We start from the raw sequence: 25,088 nt of genomic DNA, 5'->3' as shown, positions 1-25,088 counted from the left end.
GTTATATGATGACGGCCAGACACAAACTGCAATTCTTAATTTCCCCTCCATGATGAACTTTCAAACAGTTGGCACTTCCATGAAGTAAGGGACACCATCCATACGTCACTACCAAAGCAGAGGCCCTGACTGGTCAAAGTTCAACCTGATTTTACTTTCAATGGGGGTTCAATGTCCACTTGTTTTGTATGTAGAACCCAAAAATGGTCGTTGAAATGTATTTAGTGACGTGATTTTGAATGTGAAAGCCTGAAACACACATTTACATAGACTTATCATTGAAAGTGGTGCTTGAACACGCATGGCCAACATTGACTGTATGTATAGAACTGGACTGAGTGAGTGAGACGTCACCCATTTTAAATTACTTACTTCCACTTCCAACCAAATTAAGTCAATTTAGTTTATGTCTGTCACCATGTTGGAACCAGACCCCCTCAGTAAGCCGTGATTGGTCAGTGTCGGTCTTAGTCTACATTTTTATGGTTGTCTCCAATCAGTAGTGTGCATGTTATAAGGCCACACCCCTTCTACTGAAAGTAGGCTTGGGAGTATCTTTTAATAACTTTGAACATTCAATGCAAGGCCAGCTACTTTAATTGAGGCATCTGATTGGTCAGTTTATAACCTGGGCTACATCAAAAATGAAATGAAGCAAAATAGGATTAGCTAGAACATGTTAAAACATGTTAGAACATGGGTTGTTCTGACAAATGAAAAAAAGACTGGGCAATAGCTGTTTCATTCTCTTTATTAGTCTATCAGATTTTTTGGCTTTGTGGGACCAGCAGATACTTCCTGTTTGGAAGGTGTGGGGGAGGGGTCACTTAGTCCAGTTCTTATATAAAGTCTATGGTTGCCATGTTAGAACGTTAAGTCTGTCAGATTTATTTAACTGTTCACAATAACTCTAAAACTTCTTTGGAGCATGCTACATGTTAGCCACATTAGAAGCATTAGCTGTGTTAGCGTATTCACAATACTTGTAACTGCCAACCTTTGTTTGCTACACAGAAACATACAGCAAAAACAAATGTAACTAAACTATCGCCCAACCTCATTAAACACAGAGAAAAAAAACACAGTCTAAGACAGCTACGTTAGCGTAACACAATAGCAACCTTCAATGTCTGCAGCAGAATTAATCCACATATAAGGCGGTGTTCGTTTCCAATGTTGAACTGTACAAATACCACTTCTAAAAGGTGTAAACCAGAGAAATGTGACTCGCTTCATCCCTACACCAAAAGTCTGAGAGAATCCCCCCCAATACATGATATCTATGCATATATGCATTACATTAGTATAGAATATAACAAACTGTCCCTTCTTGATGAATTATGTCTACGCTCACTGTTCCCTCAGGAACTCATTAGTGTCAATATTGGAGAAAAACAGTTGTCTTAAGAATCTGGACGCCCCTCACCCTCACCACCACCAATACCACCACCATCACATGTTTCGTCTACCTGCTTGTTACAAAGAAAACAATAGGTGCTGGTCGATAATCGACCCAATGGACCGGCACTGACCCCTAAAGTTAACATGGCGTTCCCCTCAACAGGGTCACCGCAAACGTCTGCGGTGGTGGCCAGCCTCCAATGAGAGATAAGAAGGGATTGGATTTGCCGTCCTTACCCCCTTCCTGCAGCTGTGAAAAGGAAAGGCTCTGTTTAAACGCAGAGACGACCCAGAGTGCTGTGAGTGCAGTGCAGCCCATCAGTCACACTTTAAATGGTAATCTCTTTTGATGAGAGCAGACTGGTGGATTCTCATTTTTATGGGGTTTATTTCATGTTTGCAGTCGTGTTTCCTTGAAGAAGCCATAAAAATGCCAGATATTTGAACCTTCAAATAGTGCAGACTAGTATTGCATTTAACAAGAATGTGCATTTATGACTATTGTTATTGTAGAAGCATGAATGTGTCAGAGGACAGATTATAAAGCATAAAACACTGACTTGATTTTGATGGAGGATGATAGTAATAAGCAATTGAAATGAAGCAAAGCCGTGACAGATGCTCGTCTTTAATCTGTCTGCATGTCTGTATGTGAGTGAACCGCTGACTTTAGGGTCAGTATCCTTCACTTCACCTCACTAGCACATAGCAGGGTTGTTGTTGTCGGGCAGAATTTTCTGTCGAAGTCAAGCCAAGTGGATTCAGTGTCAAGAGTTTTTCCTTGGCTGACTGTTTTATGAGATGAATGAGTGGGTTTATCTCAGTAAAAATGTAAATAAATGTATCAGGATTGCTTCAAAAGAGTAGTTATTGTCAGAGGTTTTAATTTCTTCTTCTCATAGTGGAATGCACAGAATTCCTCATAGGTCTTTTTTTCCTGGGAAGGAACTTTGTCCCAAACAAGCCTTTATCAATGGTGGGAAAGTGTCTGCCAATTTGTTGCTTCCTTTCTTGTTATCAGCTCACTGACATGAGAAAAGTTAGCGTGTAGTCTGTCATGGTGTGTGCATGTGTTATAGTAGCACTTCGGCAGGAGGGTGTTTTTTTACTGGGTCGTCTGTGCTTCACTGATCCATAAATCAAATTATTGTGATATGTTTTTTCTCGGGAGTCTCTATTTGACTCTTTCTCAAGTTTGATATATTATTTAAATTGATTTTACAGAAATGTTTTATTACCTAAATGTTCATTGAGAGTACTGATAAGCCATTTAAAGAAATAAATAGTATTTATCATTCAAAACAATTTCATACTCAAAAGTTGTTTTTGTCAACTTCCTGGTTTACTTCACCAGGAAACAAAACATGAATATCTCTGTTGCTTTGGATAATTTAAAAACAAATCCTGACATTTTTTCCCAGTTTTTCCATCTTCTATGTTAAGCTGACTGCACTTCCAGTCAATTGATGACAAGAAGATAGTAAATGAAGACACAGCAACACCTCAATAAAATTGAAATAACTAGAAAACACTCAGTCCTTTCACCCAAAATAACAACAGCTTTTCCAACAGACATGATTTACATACTGACTTTAGAAGAAAATGATCACAAGATCTTTACAATATTCTTAAATTCACGTTTTTTGCATTTTATTCTAATCTATTTATTATTTTGTATGTATTTCAAACATTTTTTTAACCAATTTGTGGAGAAAGTTACCATATTTCAGGTCAGTCTACAACCAGCTGTATTAAATGTGACCTCTCTGATGTAAGTCTGCTTACCATTATATAAAGGTTTAGTCTTTTATTTTAGGTATTGGATCTGCTTTAGTGAAATGAAGTCACTCCTCAAAAACCCATGTGACCATGAAGTCCTCACATATTACAGATTGATTTCCAGCCAGCCGTTTCTTTCTAAAGTTCTAGCAAAAGCTGTTTCCATTCAGGATCAGCTGCATCAGCAAAATCTGTCTGAAGAATTTCAGTCTGGTTTTTGCACTGAAACAGCTCTGCTCAGGTTTACATATGACTTTCTGAGACCCTAGATGCTGCAGATCGCTCCACTGAGCTGTTCACACATGGATGTTGGACTGCCTGCCTCCACGTTGGACTATTCCCTGATAGGAAGGAGTTTGTCAGTTTGGGTCACAGAAAGTTGCAGCTCTTTCCTGTCCCTCAAGGGTCCAGTTCTTATCATGTCATATTTGATAGATTTATCCGGCTTTACATTTTCTCTTTATTGCTGAGTTGATGAAATACAACTTGATTTCAAGACCAACACAATCCACAACTCCACACGTCGGTCCTTCAATTGACCAAATACCAGTTGTCTTGTTCAAACTTTATTCTTTGTATTACTTGGTGATATTATACATAAAGGAAATGGTATGGTCAAGCCGGGGTGGGATTGTATAAGTTTGCTTCCTCCCACTCCCTTTTAGGCAATCTCTTAATATTAAGTTATCCTGTGTTTGACATGAATTTATGGATGTATACTTCAGATGATTAATTGTATTTCACATGAATTTCCTTTTTTCTTCTTGATTGCTTGAAATAAACAATTTCTTATCTAATCTAAATTTATTGCCTTTAAGATGTAAAATTACAAGCAATGATCATAACAAATGTGTTGGGATTGAACTCATCCTAGTGAGTACAGAAAACAATGGACTCAAATGCAGAATGGGGTCAGAGTATGGATTAAGGGAGAAAACAAAATTAGTCCAAAAGAATAGATACTCTTGACCGTGTTTTGAAAAAAAACAAACAATTTTCAGCTGTAGTTAAACAGTCAGACACTCCATCAAAAAAAACTATCTTAATTTTTGTATCCTTTCAGCTGTAACTGGTGGACCTAACTTAATTTTTAAATCTATTTTTGTAGCACTTTGATAGTTTTTGGTCCGACAAAGTCATAAAGTAGAGGGAGGCTACATCTCGCAGTTCACTTGAGGCTCGTGCAGCCACCGCATGAAAATGAAACGTACCATTGTTGTGCGTGACGTCGGGTATTCGTGATGCTAATTGAAGTTGCATGCACTTATGCCCTACGGGTGATGCCGTTGTCATTATGCCACACTCTACCTGTTAGTAAATACAGTATGTTGTAGTGCAAAGATTGATGTTCTAGTCAATGTTATACTGGAGCACTATTAGGGCTAATTGTTGTTTTTACTGGTCACTACTTGTTTGACCAAAGAGCAGCTGTTCTGACTGCATGGAGCTTCCATGCTGTTGGGAACGTTCTCGAAAGTGCAGTGTGAAAACAGACCAAAGCAACAGAAGGCGTTAAAAAAAATGTCCAACCAACCTTTGAGACTCTTCATTCATCCAGTTTCCTCAAAATTTACACTTCTCTAAAAAACAAAAACAACAGCTTGGGAGAAGAGAAAAAAATCACTACAGAGATTCAGAGGAAGAGTGTTAACCAAATAAGCACAACCTAAGGATTGAAAAACAGGATTTAGAATTTTATTTTCCCTTTCTACTTTCACTACGCAGTCTTATGGTGTTCAAAGTATTTTTAAAGAAAAAAGTCTGTCATGCTTGTCAGAAATCTGGACCCCCACAGGATGCACAGTAATGCCATCCCTTCCTCCAAGCTTTTCCAATGGGAGGAAATACTCCAGTTCAAGGAGTGCATTCATGGCCTTTAAAACAGGCAGTGGAACAGCACTGATAAAGTAAAAGGATTAAATATCCATTTTTGTTGCAGGGTGGTAAAATCTGATGAACTGGCTCATAAAACTGTACAATGCTACAAATAGGTAGAGTTATTTCAATTTGTAGAGGCTCATTAGGTCAGAACAAGAACCGAATCGCTCTCATGTTCTTGAGATATAAATATTTTGACTGTTGTTGTTGGGTTGAAAAAGGATCTCTGACTGTAAACATGATTAATCTTGGCCATTCCCGTGTCGCTTCTTAGTCACTAACGGAGGCACAAAAATGCCTCTTCACAAGAGTTGCCTGTGGGCTTTTCTTGCAGCAAAGACGCAGAAGTCTGAATATTTTAGACAGGCTTGAGAAAGTGCAGTCTGTGTGTGCGTGAAAGCCTTTTACACAAAGTGGAAAGGACGACTAAAGACAACGGCAGCCGGCTCGGGCCCGTACGCGGGGCCGGGGCGGCGGTACGATGTGTTTAAGGAGCGCCGGCGCACTCGAGCTGAACTAATTCAAAGCAAGAGAAGCATATTCCATTTCACTTTCCCCCCTCCGTACTTTACATCGCTTTGACTCACTTTCCATTTATGCAATTTGCTATTGAAGGAGGATAATGATCTGTAGTGACAGTGGCCTGATTTTTATTTGAGTTTTTCCCCTGCTTCTGAAATCATTCTGTCTGTCAACCAGAAGGAGATCAACCGCTGGCCTCCTCTTCCACAAAGTGCATTGAAAGTGGAGGTTAGCCACGGGGGGGTGAGATGATGTAGGGTCCAGAGCTGGAGGGGCAGTGCTGAATGCCAGCCCGGACGAAACTTTACTGCCTTCTAAAAGGAAGGAGCTGAAGAAAAGGACATTACGTAACACAATAATGCTGAGTCCCAGACAAAATCCCAACCAGAGATTTTGGAGTGATTGTTCCAAAGCCTAGCAGCGATGTTGCTGTGTTCATTCAGCGCTTGCCTTCCCCCGGGCCGTGTTTATAGGAACCCTTTGGAAGCTCTTTGAAATGTAAACAGGCTGCGGGGCCACGTACAGTTCAGAGCCCAGCTGAATGGGCCTCAGTCTGAACACAGCCAGGTGCTGCGGAATTAACCACCAGAGCAACTGCAGCAACACTTCCTTCGTCTGACCCATTCAGCGTTCAGGATGAACGCAGGGATGCCAGAGGTCGCCGTGGAGATGATCGCACTGCAGCCCGTTTCATTTTTACATACCAGTATTCTGCTGTTCCTTCTCCTTCTTCAAAAAACTTTAAAAGGTCACTGCTTTTATTTCTGCTCATTACAGTTTAAATTCTTGCAGAAACGATCGCTTCCTTTATGACGTTAAAGCTTCTCTTTTGCTCCCTAATTTTGACACTTAAGTAACTGGCTTTAAGGTTTCCTGCGATGCGAGGAGTATTTCTTTTTTTGCCATTTCCACTAATCTTTTCTAAAGTGCAGGCCTATTTTGTGCTTATGCTTGCTGATTGGGTGGCTGTTCTTTCCCTGACATTTAGGATTTCCCACCTCTTTATACAGGGTGGAGTTAGAGACAGGTCAGACAAGGAGAGGGCCATGGAATAAGGTTTAGGATGACACACATTTCAATCTTAAGTGGAAGCTCTCCTCTGCTTCATTCTCTCCATCATCAGATCAAATCTGTTAGTGAGGTTAATTTTAAAAAAAAAGTTTTTTCATTGTTTTCTGTCATTCAGATGATTTTGTCTGATCTTGGACTCTCAGGTCGACCCGCTGCTTCTATTTCCCTATTCTATTTCCCTATTTCCTTCTATTTCCTTATTTGCTGAAATAATTTGCTTCAATAAAGTTGATGGAACAGAAAAATATATATTACAGACACAAACTGCTATTTTAAAAATCAATATCCACAAGAGATTCATAAGAGACAATTAGCTATTAATGTCATTAAAGACCTATTAGGAAAGAACATTTTGTTTTTGATGTTTTTAACATGTTCTTGTGGCATTTTCTGGTGATAGAGAACATTTATAAATAAAATGTATTACTGGCTCCACCATTTTGGAGCCAGACATTGTCTGTGAGCATTGGGAGTGAGCTTGTTGGAAGGCCACGCCCCTACCTCTAGAAAGTGGGCTAGAAAAAAATTGTCAAGTGTTTTGATCATTGAATATGGGGGCCAGCAGGCTCCATCTATTTTTATTGAGAGATCTGATTGGTTAGTTTATGAATTGAATAACTTGCACAACAGAGAAATATATATTATGAAAAAAAGAGGATTAAGAACATGTTAAAAAGAAAAGTAGAAGGGCATAAATCTTTATTCTGACAATAAGAATGACTGGGTAATAGCTATTTAGAAGTCTATGGGATTTTAGCTTCTTGGAGCCACTTCCTGTTTGGAAAACCCGGGGGAGGAGTCACTCAGTCCAGCTATTAAATACAGTCAATGATTAAAACTGTAACACTGCCTGGATACATAATTAATTCTTCAGATTTTCTTAAAAAGATCTGCACCTCATGCCACCAAAAAAATCTTTGTTTTAAGGGTTTTGTCAAATTGCCTCCATGTTGGTGCAACTGGTCTATCTGAAACTGTGGGTTTCGAACCTTTTAGCTTATATTGTTAATTCTGATGGAGTCACCAGTGAATAATAAAATCTTGGGAAGTTTTAGGTTGAAATCCCAATATAAACAGATGCTAATTATAAAAATTAGATTCTGCAGCAGTACTGTATATTGGATTAAAGTTTGGTTTATGACTTATTTTTTAATTAACTTGTAGAAGTGTACATGAAAGCATAAAAGTTGAAAGGGTTTATTTTGATTTTAAAGACTCCACTGTTGTGGCATTGTCTTCATTAAATAAACAGCATTTTAAAAGCTCGTCTCTTCTTATCTTGCTGGATTAACAAGTCAACCCAGAAAAATGCAAACCTTCTAATCTTCACTTAATTAGTTCAGGTTATTCTGCTGCCAACACCCAGAGTGTTGTTTAAAATTCTGGTATTTTTGAGGGGATTCTTCATGCAAAAATGCAACTGACTAATATAAGAAACCTGTTTTTGATGCTCTGGTGTTTCAAAGGCTGACACCATCCTTTGCTCGTTTCTCATGTTTGATCTTTTCTTCTCCAAGGTCAAAGTAAATAATCCAAATCTTTTCCTGTCATTCTGAATCGCACAGATGCTTTTTTAATGACTGTCATCTATATTTAATGATGGAGAAAAGGGGTTGTGTTATGAGTTAAAACCAAGCCTTCTTAGTGTTGGGGTGACGGTACCCTGAACAGGAAGACCTCCACAGATCATTGCTTCAGTTGGTTTTAAAGGTCAAAAAGCACTCATGTCGGATCGGATCAGTGCACCCAGACAGGCATGAAGTTATAGACCTTTTTTCTCTATTTAGCATTTTGGGAGGATGGTGATGGTGAAATAAGGCAAAAATATAGAAAGCAAAAGCATGTACCTTCTTTTTTGTTTCAATAACACCTCACCATGGCTTATGTGAAATTTACCAGCTTAAAAGGCACACTCTGATCATATTTCGATCTATTTTAAAAGCATTCCCAGATGTTTTTTAATTAATTAAATTTTAATTTAATTTTTTTATTCAAACTCAAAAATCTTTGTCATTTTCTAGGACTTAATTTCTGCAGAGCGACAGGAGTTCATTAGAAATTCACCTCTGAGTTTAAGGTGGAACTTTTGGTTCGGAGTAAGCCTTCCTCATTTCCCATCATCCATCTGACGCTTTCTTCTGCTAGTTTACAGCCACTCACACCTCCAACCTAATATTAGTGGTGCAACAAAAAATGGTGAGCAATATATATAAAAATACTATTTATATCTTATTTTTCTTTATATATGTCATCGATCACCAGAAACTTTCTACATATTTAAAACACCAAAAAACACTTTTTTTTTACACATAGTGATTATTACCTTCTGATTTTTCTGAACATATTCAAGAGTTTTTTTATGAATCTGCTTCTAAATCAGGATAAAAAATGTTCATCTGTAGAGAAATGAACTAACATCAGAGCTCATAACCCGCCCAATGCTTTGGGATGCCATTAACATGTTGAAGCTGCGAGTAAATTAAAAGTGCCGACGAATGATTTCAACACCGGGGGCATTTGTGCGTGCTTTTGCAAAGGTGTGGGTGGGTGGGTTGCTCTCAGCGGGAGGTTAGACTTTGACACCCTTTTAGCTGCCACGCCTCCTTTAACACACCCACCACATGTCATGCCAGCTGCAGCTGTTGCACCTCAATGCTGGAGATGTTGGAAATTCCTCTCTCTGCAATTAGAGCTGCAGATTTCTGAATAGCACACATTGCGATGTCCTAAAATTGCTCTCGGCCGCGTAAATGGAAACTGATGAGGCACAAACGTCTTCCTCGTATCTGACAGATTGTGTTTTGTGGTGTTAAAAACACTAAAGGGGGTAAAAGGAAAAAAAGGGAGTCATTGATGGGGTGGGTTTCTCATGCCTCACTGAGAATGTTCTCTTTCCATCGAGTCAAGTGCTGCATTGTGATCTCAAGTAAAGAAATGCAAATACAGACAACAGATGTACTACTCCTCTTTCTTGCCTCTTTTTTCAGCAGGAGTAATCCCTCACTCTGGAGTGTTAACAAGGGAAAAGCCATGTCACCCTGGCACATGTGATGGCTCCCTGCTTTTCAGAGTATTTTTTCCAATAAGGCCAGATACTCAGGGTAGATAAATGAAGGCTTTTGTGGTCTCTGCCAGGGGGGAGAACCACGCCATAAAAGACACACACAGAGCCAGACCTTTTTCCAGAGAAAAAACAACCGAAAGCTGCATTTCTTTTCTCCCTCTTCCCTTCTGTTTTCTCTCAGTCCTTTCTACCTCTCCCTTTTCACTCCCTCGCTCCAATTCTTTTCCTCCTCCGTGAGAACTGAATCGTATTCCCATAATGTTTCCATAAACGGAGTGAAGGAATGGAAATAACTTGTGCCATTATCACACACCTCCCCTTCTCTGACCAAACTTACAGGGTTTTGGCCGAAGCTGCAGCTCACTCCCCTTATTTATGCCCTCTGAGCTCCATCTGAGAGCATATCGCTCACCCGAGGCACAGCTGTCATAATATAGCGGTTCTCCTGCTTCTTCATCTCACATTGGAAGGCTCCGACAGGTTGGTTTTGAAAGAGATTGAAGGCTCTGTTGCCTTGGTTTGCGAGTACCACTGTACGTTCCATAAAGTGGCCTTGAAAGAACACGTTTTCTCGTGCTCCACCTAAAACTTATTACCCATGGTCGCTTCCTGTTTATGTCTTAGTCACAGCTGTCCTTACGAGGAGATGCATGCTGTCTGCGGGGGGAATGGGAAAACCTCCATGTGGCATACAGGCACAAAGGTTTAGGGTTCTAGACCACTCTATGAACCCATCTAGTAAAAAGTTCATGCACTATTTTTTTTTGTCCACGGGCATGCTGCAGGCGACAGGTTGTAGTGGAAGCTAAACAACACATGCAGTAGAGGCCAAATGTTTGGATACACCTTCTCATTCAATAAGTCTTTTATTTATACTTGACTATTTATAGTGTTGATTTTCACTAAGGCATCAAGACAATAAATGAACCCACGTGGAGTTATGTACTTAACCAAAAAAAGGTAAAATAACTGAAGTCATGTTTGATATTCTAGTGTCTTCAATATAGCCACCCTTTGCTCTGATTACTGCTTTGCACACTCTTGCCATTTTATTGATGAGCTTCAAGAAGTAGTCACCTGAAATGGTCTTCCAACAATCTTGAAGGAGTTCCCAGTGGTGTTTAGCACTTTTTGGCCGCTTTGCCTTCACTCTGCAGTCCAGCTCACCCTAAAACATCTCAATGGGGTTCAGGTCCAGCTGACTGTGGAGGCCAGGTCATCTGTCGCAGGACTCCATCACTCTCCTTCTTGGTCAAATAGTCCTTGCAGGCTTAAGTGAGAATCTACAATGTAAATAGTCATGAAAATAAAGAAACCCATTGAATGAGAAGGTGTGTCTTAAGTTTTAGTCTGCACCGTATGGGTAAGGATGAAGTAGGTATAATGCAAGTGTGTGGTATAGATTTTTCAGTTTTTCAACCTCCCCAAACCCTGCGTGAGGGGCCCGCAAGAGCTGTTTATGTGATAAATGTGCACCCTATTCGTTTAGCCTGACTGTTGTAAATTAGTATTAGAGTGTAGTTTGTGTGGTCAATCCCCCCGTGTGAGAACATGCGACTAAAGCTACTTTCATACTGTCCTCGGCAACACACGTTCAAGCAATCGCTGCCAATGAAAGTCGATGCAAACGCGTATATATACGCATTTCGGGCTTCCACATTTAGAACTCTGATGTTCACGTGTCACTATAGAAGTTTCTATAACTGTTTATGGCAGGGGAGGGAAAACTGCCCGTTAAACTATTTAATCTGGCCCACCAGATGTGGCGGAGGAAGCCTTGATGTTTTTTCTGATGTTCATGTATGTGTTCCAAGTCAGACAGTTATTTCTCCAACATCACATGAACGCAGCATTTCTTAAAGCTTGCGCTTTTCCCTGAAGTACATCAACCCATTGGTTAAATTGGGTCTAGAATAAGAGCAAAATCCACATTTTTGAAATAAAATCTCCAAAATGTTTTAAATTGTGTACATATCTATTATCAATCAAAATGTATTTTTTTTGTCTTTATTTCATGTTATTTATTTCTCTTAGGAGGTGGAATATCAAAACATTTTGCACATCTGCTTCTGGTCTGGCCTTTCTGTCAAATTTTAGAACCATTTGTGGGCCACAAGTCAAAAAGTTTGCTCACCCCTGGTTTATGGGCTCTACATACAAGACGTGTGTCCATTGAACACACGTTGGAATTTATATCAGTTGAACTTTGACCAATTACTGACTTAGATTTGGCAATGATGCATAAATAGTGTTTTCATTTTAATTCACAGAAGTGACAACTGATCACAGAGGAGAAACTAATAATTGCGGTTTGTGGCTGAACAGAATTCTATGACACAAGGTCTTTCCTTTATCGGAATAGAGCTGCGAAAGAAAAAGTCTGGAGCAAGATTCTCCAGATTTACACCACCTCGACATTGTTTTTGACCAAACCTCTTCCAACTTTTACATCTGCTAGTATCGGGTAGCAACAGTCCAGTGTGAACTCTGTGGGTTAAACGTTATTTCAAGAATCGCTTGTGTTGTGTTCTTGCATCACATGTCTATTGTGAACATAGCTGAAGGCATTGGATTTAAGCCTTTCTCTTGTGGGTTTACCATTGTCCCTTTAACTGTCACATAAAGGTCATCTGAAAATTTACATGTACTTTTGCATGTCAGTTGTGGTGCCCATCAACAGGGCAGACTTGCCACCATGGGGCACATTCCCATGTGGCTGGCTGCCCTGGGAACAGATGTTTTTGATGCCACTTGTTGGGGAGAAGGTCTTTGAAAGTGACTCCATAAAAGAGGTGCCAGCTGCACTGCAAACCAAGGCCGCCTGATTCTCAGGAATTCTGTCAGAGCCTTTCCTCCCAAAGCTCCGTAAGATCCGCCTGTGGAGAATAAGTCCAGTTTTCACTTAATCAGACAGTTCCCTTTGGAAAACCTTTATTAATTACAGAAGGAAGTTGCTCTGGTAGAACATGCTTTCCAGATGTCCACTGACTCCACTGTGAGGATAAGAATATATGTTTTTAGATCATCTTACAGATTTTAATCTTGTAGGTGTTTTTGAAGTACTTATAGCATGACAGCTTTCATACAGGGGTTTAACTCTTGTAAAGCTGCTTGCTTGACGATATTACTTTTTCTTCTTTAGCCGACTGTGGAGCATACATCTGACATCCTCTGATCTAAAAGCGGCGACAGCTTAGCCTGTTCTGCTATTACGCTTTTCTGTCTCGTCTTTCCTTGCCTGCTCCCACTGCAAACATCAGTGGTTAGGCACCCCTTTAACTGGCAGACAACACTCTGTCTGTTGCCAAACGTGAATTAAAAAGGTCCTTATCTGCTTTATTTAGAACAACTGCCAATTTTTTGCTTCTTTACAGTTGAGGTGTGTAATCTGTTTGCATTTCCTGGTGCGGCGTGCGTTCATTTGTAGATTTTAGTGGCGGTTTCAGTTAGTTTATTCTGTTCGAACAACAGAAATGATGTCTGTTAGACCGGCCAAGCAACTTCTGATCATCTAAGACACATTTTCCAATCTCACGATGTTCCCTTATCCTCCCTGAACTATCCGTTTGTTGAAAAGGAAGGCATGCTGTCACTCAGAGCTATCTTATGCACACAAAGTTGCTTAGCAACAAGAGACAGGAGCCTCTGTTTACTCCATGCCCCTCATCTCATGTGCCCGCTAACCCCCCCCCCAGACGCTCTCATCCTCTGTTGTAGAGATGGAGTGGCATGGATGGATGAAGCTGCTCTTTAGTGAATTTAGACAACAGATTTAGCAGAGACAGAGGGAGCAGAAGAGCTGACATTCAGAGATGCTGGGTTTGCCTGTCGTCTTCCAGCTGCTAAAGCTGGTTTTTCTGTTTAGAACAAACCCCCCCATTTCCTTCAATGCTCACTGTAACCTTCTATATATCTAAGGAAACTTGTCTGACCAACTCATTCTTTGTTGGTCTAAAAATAAGCGACAAGCATGCTTGGCTATCGTTCCATCCTCATGAAAATGAGCTCAATCTGCATGGACATGGGTGTCCTGAATTATCTGTATATTATTAAAAGCTCCCTGGTGGAAGCAATCATGCACAGCCCTGGTTTGTGTGCCACATTCTGCTGTTTTACTGTAATTATGCAGCATGCTTCAATGGCTTCCACACCACCCTGCTGAGTTTAATAGTCTTTTCATGATAGCTCACGAGTGACAGGAGTCACCCTCAGGGTTCTGAAATTGTGCAATAGAAGTTTCTTGTTTTTACATAAGGCTAGACTAAGTGTCATGTGATTTCTTTCTTTTTTTTTAAGTGCTGGGTTAAGTTTTCCTGTTTTGACAGGTTTTCTTCACTTCTCTAATTGGATCAAAACATAACTAGCTGTCTATCACATGTCACTGTGGAATCCCAGAAGAGCTGAGAGTTGTGGCTGTCTCTCTGCTTTCATCAGATAGGTCCTTGGACTTATCCTTTAACTGAGTCATTATTTCACCGTGATTCAAACCTCCGTTGCAACAGCTGCTCACCTTGTGGTGGCATTGTCCAAAAAAATGCAGCTTTTCGAAAGTCTTCCGACATAACTGGTAATAATAAGGACTTGTACCTTTTCAGTATTCTCTTATTCTCAAAAGAGACATTTCTTGTCCCTGCTTTATTTTAGATATACACTCACCGGCCACTTTATAGACAAACCTGTCCAACTGCTCATTCAATTTCCAATCAACCAATTCACGTCAGTAGCTCAATGCATTAAGATGTGTAGTGATGGTCATGACGATCTGCTACAGTTCAAATCCAGCATCAGAATGAGGAAGAAAGTTCATTTAAGTGACTTTGAACATAGTATTTCAGACACTGCTGATCCACTGGGATTTTCACCCTCAACCATCTCTAAAGTTTACAGAGAATGGTCAGAGAGAGAGGAAATATCCAGTGAGTGGCAATTCTGTGGATGGATTCCGTGCCTTGTTAATGCCAGAAGACCCATCAAACAAAGCAAAGTGTCTAAAGTACTAAGTTTTAATGAACCGAGCCATTCTGTGAATGAGGTTCAGTAAACCAGGCTCATTGGCTCAGGTAGATTTTAAACCTTAACAATCTGTAATGATTTGATCATAGTGTCTTTTGGGGTTTTATTCAGAATCTCTGAATAGAAATACGAGTTTTTAACTACATTTTCTTTATTGATGTTTGAATGTTGGAGCACAGTCCAAAAAATTAAAAGGGACATGAACTTTAGTGAACCTCATAACTGTCTTATACAAATGGAAGATGCTGTGAAAAGTCACAAAGACTAAAGTAAACCTGCACATGATTGAGGTTTCATGTTTATTGTACACTTTAGCTGCTATGTCACCCAATGTAATGCAAATAAAGTACAATAAATATTAAAAAGTCCCACCAAGTTTAAAAAAAAAAAAAACTATTTAAAGTAATGATGTCCTGAATACTAGTATTTACAATGTATTCAGTGGGAAGGCTTAGGCTTTAGTTTAGGTTTTCCTTATATCTGCAGGATTTTCTTCATGGGGATTCATTGGTGTAATGACCACCCCAGGTATGTAAATTACCCATCAGACCTGCAAATGAGTACCGTTTGTGGAGCTGCGTGTTCCTGCTCGGGCTTTGCCGCACACATGTGTAGGCTGATGAATAGTTTTTCTGTTTGCTTGGATGCAGTGACAAGAACTCCTGAGAGTTTAAATAGAGCAAGAACTCTTAAGTGTTACCTCCTGGGGCTTCCCACTCTTCAAATAAAACCCTTTCCTTCCCCTCAAATCAAAGCCAAGAACCTGCATGCAGAGGCTGGATCAAAGCCGGCTGCGGCACAAAAATCGGCGCACGGTGCCATTCATTCAGCTTGATTAGAGTCTGTCATTTCCTGTCATTAACACGTTCCTGCCTCCAACCTGAAACAGAGCAAAGCAGTCGTCAGGAAGTGGCTAGAATGACACTGTTTTTATGTTTTACCAATTAAGCTGCCTGAAACTCAATTATGCAACCCTATCCAAGACAGGAAATGTATCATCAAGTTATTAGTTACCCTACAGAGCTGCTCTTTATGTAGCTTTCCTCTATGCGCAGCTTGCAGCTTTCCCTAGAAGTAGTTGATCTCTGCTCGGATTACTTTCATCAGGCCTGCTAGCTTAAAAAAACGTTCTGATGTTGCTTTAGCGCCCACATTTTTCCTGCTCTCTCACAGACTCCAGCCATAAAGTGTCACTGTCACAGCCAGCAACCCCCATCAACAAACAACAACTGATCAAACAGCCTGACACTCCGTGCGGAAAGCTGTCAGATGTGGTCTTCCCGGCCTGTTTAAGTGCAGCTTTTATCAGAGGACGCACTCCTTTATTGTTTATGTTTTCTGCCTTTAACCTGTTTGAAGTAAATCATCATTCCTCCTTCTCTTCGTGTGCTCCCTCGGGTTGTGCTTAAATATGCAGCCCGTGGCATATGGATGAGGGTAAGAGGAGTTTTGAAGAAAGGCTGGTTGGGGGCTTTTCCCCTTTATCTCAGCATGTCTTCCGCTGTTGCTGGTTGTGTTGGGAAGGCAGACCTTTGTACCAGCCTGCAGTTCACAGGACAAACAGGAGATAAGTGGACTCCTCCGTCTCCCTTTGCTCCAAATGTCAGCCATCTTAAAAAACTTAGAAGGTCACTGGCTTGACCCAAGCTTTTTTTTTTCTTTTTTTATCCGAGAACAATAGCTACCACCCCCAACACACTTTTTTTTCCCCTGTCCTTCCCGAGAGCCAGAGAAGCTTTGAATGTCACGGTCTACCCCTTCCCCCCAAATAACAGCATCAACACTCAGCATTCCCCCCCTCCAAACCCTGCAGCCATCCAGCATAGCCACCTACTTTCCCTTACATATGCTAATGCTGCAGACTCATTCAGCTGTTGGTGGCTTTTTCTCAGGGGGAGGGTCATGAGCATTTAGGGGGCAGCTGTATGCATTTTACTGAACTGACTCTGACGGTCACTACAACTTTATTTTTTGTTTGAAAATCTCCACTTTCTTGACAAACTTTGTGAAGGATCTCACGTTGGAGTAACCACTGCTGTGGACTTCACAGGCTTTTCAAAGCAAGTTTCTTCTCAGGAGGCTTGTGCTCCACAAGTGTCTGATGGATTTGATGTGATGGAATAATATTTACAATGTGGTTCCCAGGAATTTGCATTCCTTGCCTTCAGAGTTTCTACATTTGATGGACAAGAACTCTCTTTATCAGGTAAACAGCAGTTGATAATTCCTTATTTTGCACACATGCAAAAGTATCATTAAAAAAATGTACAGCTCCTGTTTTAATCAGTATGTTTTGTTAGTACCAGCTGGGATGCGGATTACATGAAGATATTTCGAGTTTGTGTCCAGCAGAAGCAATCCGTTCAATGTGAATAAACGGGTGATTCATCTTTGTTTTGGGTTCACTTCTATCCTCCCTGCAGTTATCAACTCTTTGAAAACTCTAGGTGACTCAACCTTTTTCTGTGTCAGCTCTGGGCTTGCAGCTGCTGCCCAGAAGTCCATATTATCTCTCAAATGCCATATTTCTGTCGGTAACACCATGTCGAGTGTGAAAAACTAAGTTTGAAAAGTAAATGCTTGCTGGAGTGAGTAAGGAGGCGGAGAGATGGTCCATAGCTCTGACGCATGCTGAGGTCGCTCTGCCGGTCACAATATATTAACGCTGCTCCAGAGATGATGTGTGTGAATGTGTTTGCGTCAGTGTGTTTATTCTCATCCACAGTTTACCTACTTTGCTCTTTAGCTGTACGGTTTCTCGGTGATAATGTGGCGACGTGGACTCTGACTGACCTCGATAAACTAGAAAGAGCAAAGATCTTCTCTGGGCTTTCGATCTGAACACCTCACAACTCTCTTAACACCTTCACTTTTGCAAGCTCTTCTCACCATTTTTCTCCCCCTCTCCCAGAGAGAGCAGTCCGCCGACAGGCCGTCAGCGGTCTGGAGGTAGATGGAATCTGGCAGACAGAGGGATGTGTACTGATGGAAGTAGGTGCTGCTTTATTGTGAAGGCCTGCTGGGCCACATCAACCCGCTCGTCCTTTCTGTCCCACAGTAGCAGCGAGGGTTGGTGTTGCCGGGCCTAGTTTGGGCGGACAGATGGTCTCTTTTGGAGGAAGGCCACAGCACAGTGCTCTCTGTTCATGGGGCTCTGCTGGAGCCGCCAAAAACAAACATGGACTCCTTCTGTTAAGAACATTCAGGAGCTGAAGTGGATCTGGTAGACCTGTCTTTACCGAGGCAACATGGTTTTCATTTTTATTCAGTTCAATGTGGCATTATGTTCACTTGTTTGCAGAGTCTCCTCTACTTTCTTGGGTAAACATGAGGAATCAGTAGTCTGCCTGTTTTAGTTCTAAGATCAGCCTGGAGCACCTGAAAGACAATAGTGGTGTGCTGCCTGGAAGGCGCTGGGCAGATGGCCAGATGGCAGGGAGGGAGACTCCCAGTTTCAGTTAAACTAAGAAAAGGTCGGTTCTATGTGGTAAAATAACTGTCAAAATGAAGTTGTGCACACTTTAAATAGAAAAAAACAGTGGTCCCTTGTTTATCTTGGTAGAGATGTTCTAAAAAGAACTTGCAATAAGGGAAATTCATGGAGTAGTCATCTTTATTTTATTTTTCTACAATGATAGATGTTTTAAAGACCTGCTCTGATAAAAGTTGTGTTTTTAGCGTGTTCCTGTAGCATTTATCTGACGATGGGAGGTAAATATAAAGAAAATTAAGCTCAAACTTACATTTCTGGTTCTTTCTTTGTTCAAATCGTTGTGAATCAGGAGCAGAAAAAAGACTGCCATTTGAAAATGGGCTTGTTTGCGATGTAAAATCTATGCTGTGTGGGCCACAAGCTCCCTGCTCAAAGTTCTGCCCCTCTGTAGAAACTATGTCCTAGAAAATGACTCATACAGGGATCACTGTACATCATTTGGTTTTATGTTTGACATCTCTGTTGTGAATTTGACTTTTCTTTTTTCTCAAAACCAAATTTCCCCTTTTAAATTAATGTCAAAATACATCAGGAGGTTTTAGGCAAATATATCAAAACATGTAACATCAATTTAACAAACTACACACAAGTATACCCATGTAGGGCTCCACCACAGGAAAACTCAAAGATTGAAGAATGTGTTTGCAATTATCATTTTTCAGTTGGCCTCAGTGTGTATGTACACGTAGGGCCTCGGTACGCATGTGCACTTCACTGAATTTATATTTTCGACTCGATAAATATGCCTATGACCCAGTATTTCTTTTGACAGTAATTAGTTAAAAGAGATTTTGTATGCAGGACAAGAAAAGTCATATTACGTTAACTGTCAAACTAAATGTTTTATTAATTCCTTTATTAATTTCTTTATTCCAACCTTAACTCCCTAACCCCTAAAAGGCTACATTGTGTGGGAGCGGGACTATTCTGTGTTAAGGATTTTAACGCAATTCAGACACATATAAACACCATTTTTATTTTTTATTTTTACGGCAAAAATTGCGTAAGCTGTTTCCTAATAATTATGACCATTTTATGGAGACTATTTATTAATCCACTGTGTTCTGATGAAAACTTAAATAAAAAAAACAATATTTTAGACACTTTTTTATCAAATGACAAATCCCTCAAACGCAATGAATAGAAGATACTTTATTAAAAAAAGGAGAAAAAAATCCATGTCTAGTAGCTCATCCATGCAAACCAGCAGTCACACCCAAAAGACAGTAAAAATAACTACATAAGAACGAACAACACAGTACAGATAAAACGAAGATAAAAACAGATGATTAGACATAATAAAAACATGTGTGGAATAAATAAAAAGACTAAAAATGACTATTCAAACTTAGACAACAATGTAGTCTATGTTTGTCACTGTAGTTAGCTTTAATGTCTAGGGCACTGGATTTTGCTGTTGTAGATTCAGAAACGCCACAAACATGGTGAATGCCCCTTAGGCCTATAGAGCACAAAGTAGTGAGGGAGCTTGAACACAACCTATATTTTTCTTGCAAATGCATCTCATTTTGACAGTTATCCCATAGTGTTTTTTTTCTCTAGTGCTGCAACCGCTGTGCTGTTTCTTACTTAAAACAAGGAACCAAATATGTTGATGCCTACAACCTTGTCTGTGCAATTATTCGATGCTGCCATCAGTACCCTGACTACGGTTAAGCTCCCACTTGATGGGTTGCTGGTAGTAATTATGGTAATCTTGGCACACAAAGGTCATCCCTTCAGAGCTGCCACACTTATTCTATTTCTACACAGAGTTGTCATTCTCATTCAGTATTTTGCAGGGTTTTTTTTAACTTAAGTGTTTCATTTTTTTTGTTAGATAACAGCAGCTTTCAGCAAACTGGAAATGTGTATTTTACTGGATGTTTTATTAAAGTTGAATCTGGGTCTTGCTAAGGATGTCCAACATTCATAGATTTAAAGGATGATTCAGCATTTTACACCACAGAAAGATATAAACGTTCGGTGGATATGAAATATGTGCAGTTACGCTCTGAGTTCCCATCCCTTTCTGCACATCTCCACATTCAAACCATCTTCAGGCAAAGTCTTTGTCTGGAGGAACATATGGTAGATATTATTAGATTTGAATGTGTGCAGGAAATGAAAAGAATTTCCCATTTTGCACTTTCTGTTGAGTAAATACTTACTGTTCGCTGAACCGAGCCAGACGAGAGCAGGATCATGGGTGACCCCTGAGCCTTCGACTCAGCTGTGTGGCTACAACATTCCAGACTGCCTCTGCCAGAGCCGCGGGTTCTCCGGTGCAGGAAAGCAGACTCGTGTTCGCGTAAGCTTCCTTTGTGATAAGACTTCAAAAAAAAAAACTGCTGCTCCAAAAGGCGAAGTCCACCGCTGAGCAAACGGCCATCTTTTGTTTAATTTTACGCGTGATAGAATAGCTGTTGACTAATGAGGTGTGGTGCTCTGACTGTTGCAGGGCAGTGACCTCCAGTTAGTGAGGCAGACATCAGCCGGTGCAGTTTAGAACATATCTTTAAGGGCTCTTATTCTCCAGCTGTTGTTTGTCCTAAATCTGTGGAAAGCTCTTCACTTTTGCTAAGCTGCTGTTGAAGAATCACTTTTATTGTTTCATCAAGTAGCCTCTCCTTTTTTTCTCATCTTCAGACATGAAACAGCTGGAAGGATTTTTATATTTTCTGGATTTTTTTTATAGATCTAGTTGTTGGTAGAGTATAGAGTGATTCTCTTTGAAGCTACGTTTGTGCCAGAGGTTAGATTTCTGCAGACTCTGTTTTTTTTTTTTTTTGCAGTTGTTTTACTTCTTAAATGTGGGCACCTGAGGCGTCGACTGTGCTCTGGCGAATCCTGGCATCTCTCACAGTGAACTGAGCGGCCCGGTGCCCAGAGACAGATGAGACTGAGAGGGTATGCGTTCCACTGTGCCGGCTGACCTCGTTTTTTTATCTCTTCTGCTGATTGTTCCTCTGTTGTTGGGTCATCTCCTGTCTGTGTACACCAAGATGTAAACAAAGCCTGTAATTTTCACTCTCCACTCACTGTGGCGGCTCTACATGCTCACAGTGTTTGGACTCACTCTTCATTCAGAAACGTTTCTCTGCTGCATCTTTTGTTGCTCACAGTCACAGAGATCAGGAAACTCTGGGGTTTCTGAATCTGTGCAGATCACATTTTCTTTTTGTCACAAGTTCTTCAAAGTATTAGGACACAGGCAGGATGGTATGGGCTACCATTCAGCAGAGAAATTATGTATAAAAACCAAAAATACATTAAAAAATTGATTTAGATGCAAAATGATGACTTAATAACAAATACTGTTAAAACACATGTACGCTTGCACTCTGCTTTCTTTGCTTCTGTGTTTTTGGGTACACAATGAAGGCATAAATTAAATAAGCTTGTTATAATATATTTATCCACTTTCATTTAAAATTGGAATATTTTAATAATGCTATTTTAACCTTCATTTTACAAGCAACAAAGCAAAAATTTTACCCTCATTATTGTAGAAATAAAACCTCTTACACTATTTGTTTCTGTTAACAAATGCATTTTCTCTCATGTATTTACACTGACTTGGCAGGAAATTGGGTCATGGAAGTTTTATTTATCTATTTACTTTCACTGCCTGATAGAAATTAGCTTGGACTTTGGGAACGTGACCCAGATTGTGTTGGTCAGCAGCTGGACATCTGTCTTCTTTCTGCTTTGGTGAATTTTCATTATGTAAGTCGAGCCGTTCTTTGGTGTTTGGCTTTTGCAAAGCAAACTTTGCCTATTATTTGAATCCATAGAAGCTAAACTTGACTGAAGAATCTGGGAGCTCTAATCAGAAGTCTGGCTTTGGCATTTGCATCTGAAAAGCAAACACGACTTCACCTCAATGCGTGTGGATTGTAGGCGTGGGCTTTATTGTTAATGTTTTCTAACAACTAAGCTTTATTAACTGACATTTAAGGATTTTCCTTTGGTATTTTGCGGTTATTTGTCTTTGAAATGTGCACCACATTTCTCAGTAATGGGGAGGGTGGTTTCTGACTGGTACAAATTGGCTTTATAAGATGGAAAAAAACATGCAAAAATTTTTAATTAAGAAGGGTCACTGAGTGTTGGCGCACTACAGCTGGCTCATGTTTGATTGCTAATAAATAGTGTTCCCTCTTTGTTCAGATAAGTAATTTCTCCGCTCTGTCTCCCTGCTAAACAGCAGGTGTGATAACTTATGCTGAAATTCACTGTCATAGTGTCTTACCTTAGTGTTTTGATAGATCGTCTCTCAATGGGACAATGAGTGCATTTGGATGGACGATGGGTGTGTGACATCTCTCATGTTTACATTTTTGCTGAAACCAGTTTTTCAACTCTTAAGATCTTCCCTCCTTTCGCTTGATAGGACTTCAAAGAACCCTGACCTTTCAGGAATGGGCAAATAGGTGGGATAAACAAGCCTGACAATTCATGTAACACACCTAGTGAGGCTTTTATAGAGTTAATGATTTGAGAGTCACCTGTCAACCAATAACAAGAATGTTCTTTTTCACATTGAACTGAATGGATTTTCTTGGATAGGAGTCACCTAGTGGTCACCTGATGAGCTGTTTTGGCTCAATTTTCTTTAAATTTTCAAAACGGCCTCAAGATGTAGAACAAGTGTTGTCAGTGGTTCAAAGCTTCAGAAGCCTTTTCATCTGGGGCTGCTGGAGTTTTCTGTAATCACAGCAAACAAGCCAAATTGCAAGAAAATTGTAAAACTCTGTAAATCCTTAAATTGACTTATCGTTTTTCCCTTTGTGTTTACACAGAATAAATGGCAAAAGTAAGCAAATAATCAATAGCTGTGATTTTTTTTTTTACCAATAATGGTAGTTTCCTACCATTCAATGGAGAATAGTGGGAAGTAACACCTTTTTTCCATGGTGTAGAGGTCACAAAGCCTCAGATACCAAAAGACACAGGGCTTGACCATTAATCAATATCAGAAAAACCAGTGATGATAAATATTAGCTCAATATAAGCGTAAACTCTTGTTGTGTGACTGTGTTTTTCATGTTATTTGCTTTTCCATAGCTGGACTGGACTGGAACTCTTTAATTAAATATTTTTCCCCTTTGCTTGATTAAACTACATCCTTTATACACCTAAAAATATGATTCCTGTATCCTTTAAATATCTTTTAATGAATTCTGGTGCCCTACAGCTGACAACCAGATATATTTCCTGAAAAACACAAATTATGCACAGACAGGAAAAACTGATATTGTTGCTGATTTTTCTGAAGTCTTTTGTCTCATTTAATAATGGCACGTGGTGAAGTTTGAAATAGCAGAATATTTACTTTAACTTGTTTAAATGTAGCCTCAAAGCTCGTAAACCACTGGTAAGAATAACCTATATGTGTTTTTTGGTTGATAAAGGGGCCTGGTGTGGGTAAATTAGACTCTTTGAACATTGACACTAATATCTCTCTATCCCCTCTAATGGACGTTGGTGCCAAACTGCTCTCTTACGTATTATCTTTAATTCTATAGCAACCCACTTAGCCTAAAAAAATCTAAAATCTGGTGCTTTTAAACTGAAATTATGCAGATGATAATAAAGCTAGATATATGTCACACTTCTCCCATATTGAGCAAATTGAGCCAGCTGAGTGGAACTCATTTATTGGCTTCTTCACCGTCTACAGAGGGCGAGACGGTGCATTCACACTGGCCATTAAAATCTCAGCATTACTCCCTGCAGGCCGTACTGGCACATGAAGGTAATCCTTTGGTGGTCAGAGCACAATCAGAAAGGGTGGAGTTTGATGATTAGGCTCTTACCGGCTCACACATACCACATTATCGCCGGGCACAGGAAGGGGAAGGTTTGGCCATTAATGGCAGGGCTTTAGCATCAGTGCTAATTTAAGTGTCAGCTGGTGGGATGTTCTTTCCTGTTGTGAGGTTGAATTGTGGGAGCTGCTGATGGAAGAAGAAAGAGTTGAATAGTGCATTTGGTTTTCTTTGGTCTGAACTTTCATAGTCTCACTGAAAATGGACTCCTACTTTCAGAAAGTCCTTCAAGACCCCCTCCAATGAACATTGTGTTTTTGACATGTTTTTGCAGCATTTTTCTTCATGATGGAGAACGTATATTTACAAGAATTTAAGACAAAAACTTATTTTCTGAATATTTCCTTTTTTCAAATCGGGATGAATCAGGAGTAGAGGAAAAAAGGTGGAAAAAGTTCATATTTGTAACGCAGCAAGTGAAATCACAAGCTGCAAGCTCTCTGCTCCGCTCTGTTCTGATGCATCCACTCACAAACAAATAGATCCATGTACATCTTTGTTTTCCTCATCTGAGGTGGCATCTCGCTCAAGAGTGTACGACTGGATAGCTCCGATATTGCTCGCCATTTTTGTTGCACCGATAATGTTAGGTTATGGATGTGAGGGGCTGTAAGTTGGTGGGAGACCGTGTAAACAAAGGAATTATGGGAAATGGGGGCAGTCTTACTCTGCGCCAACAGCCCCACCCACAACTCAGAGTGGAATTTCTAATAAACTATTGCTGCTCTGCAAAAGCTGTGTCCTAAAAAATAGGATTTAAAAAAAAATTGTCTAAAAACGGCATAATCACAATTAAAAGACAGAAGGAAACACTTTCACAACAGCTCAATATATGATTAGAGCTGGACTTTAACCCTAAAGGTCAGCCTTTCTGGTCAGGCAAACACTCTGGGGGCTGATCTCCCATTCCCTCGTAATAAACTTCAAAGAAATATATCTCTGTAATTGCTTGTAGGGTATAATTACCCAAAACTCTTGATTTTGTGCCTCTTTACTTCTCTTAAACCCAGACTCTCCTTTACAGTAACCTGGC

The 25,088-nt window shown here is 40.0% G+C and overlaps 1 protein-coding gene across 6 annotated transcripts in view; it reads left to right on the top strand.

Annotated features, from left to right (window-relative positions):
• LOC112161462 (signal-induced proliferation-associated 1-like protein 2) overlaps positions 1 to 25,088 on the top strand; it is a gene marked incomplete in the record, with an annotated part of 101,605 nt that overhangs the window by 4,218 nt on the left and 72,299 nt on the right. The window contains 1 exon segment of one of the 6 annotated variants that reach the window (XM_024296563.2): positions 16,035 to 16,934. 6 annotated transcript variants of the gene reach the window in all.

The sequence above is a fragment of the Oryzias melastigma genome, linkage group LG15, assembly GCF_002922805.2.
Source record: "Oryzias melastigma strain HK-1 linkage group LG15, ASM292280v2, whole genome shotgun sequence".
Classification (NCBI taxonomy): domain Eukaryota; kingdom Metazoa; phylum Chordata; class Actinopteri; order Beloniformes; family Adrianichthyidae; genus Oryzias; species Oryzias melastigma.
This window is presented reverse-complemented; position numbering and strand designations above follow the sequence as displayed.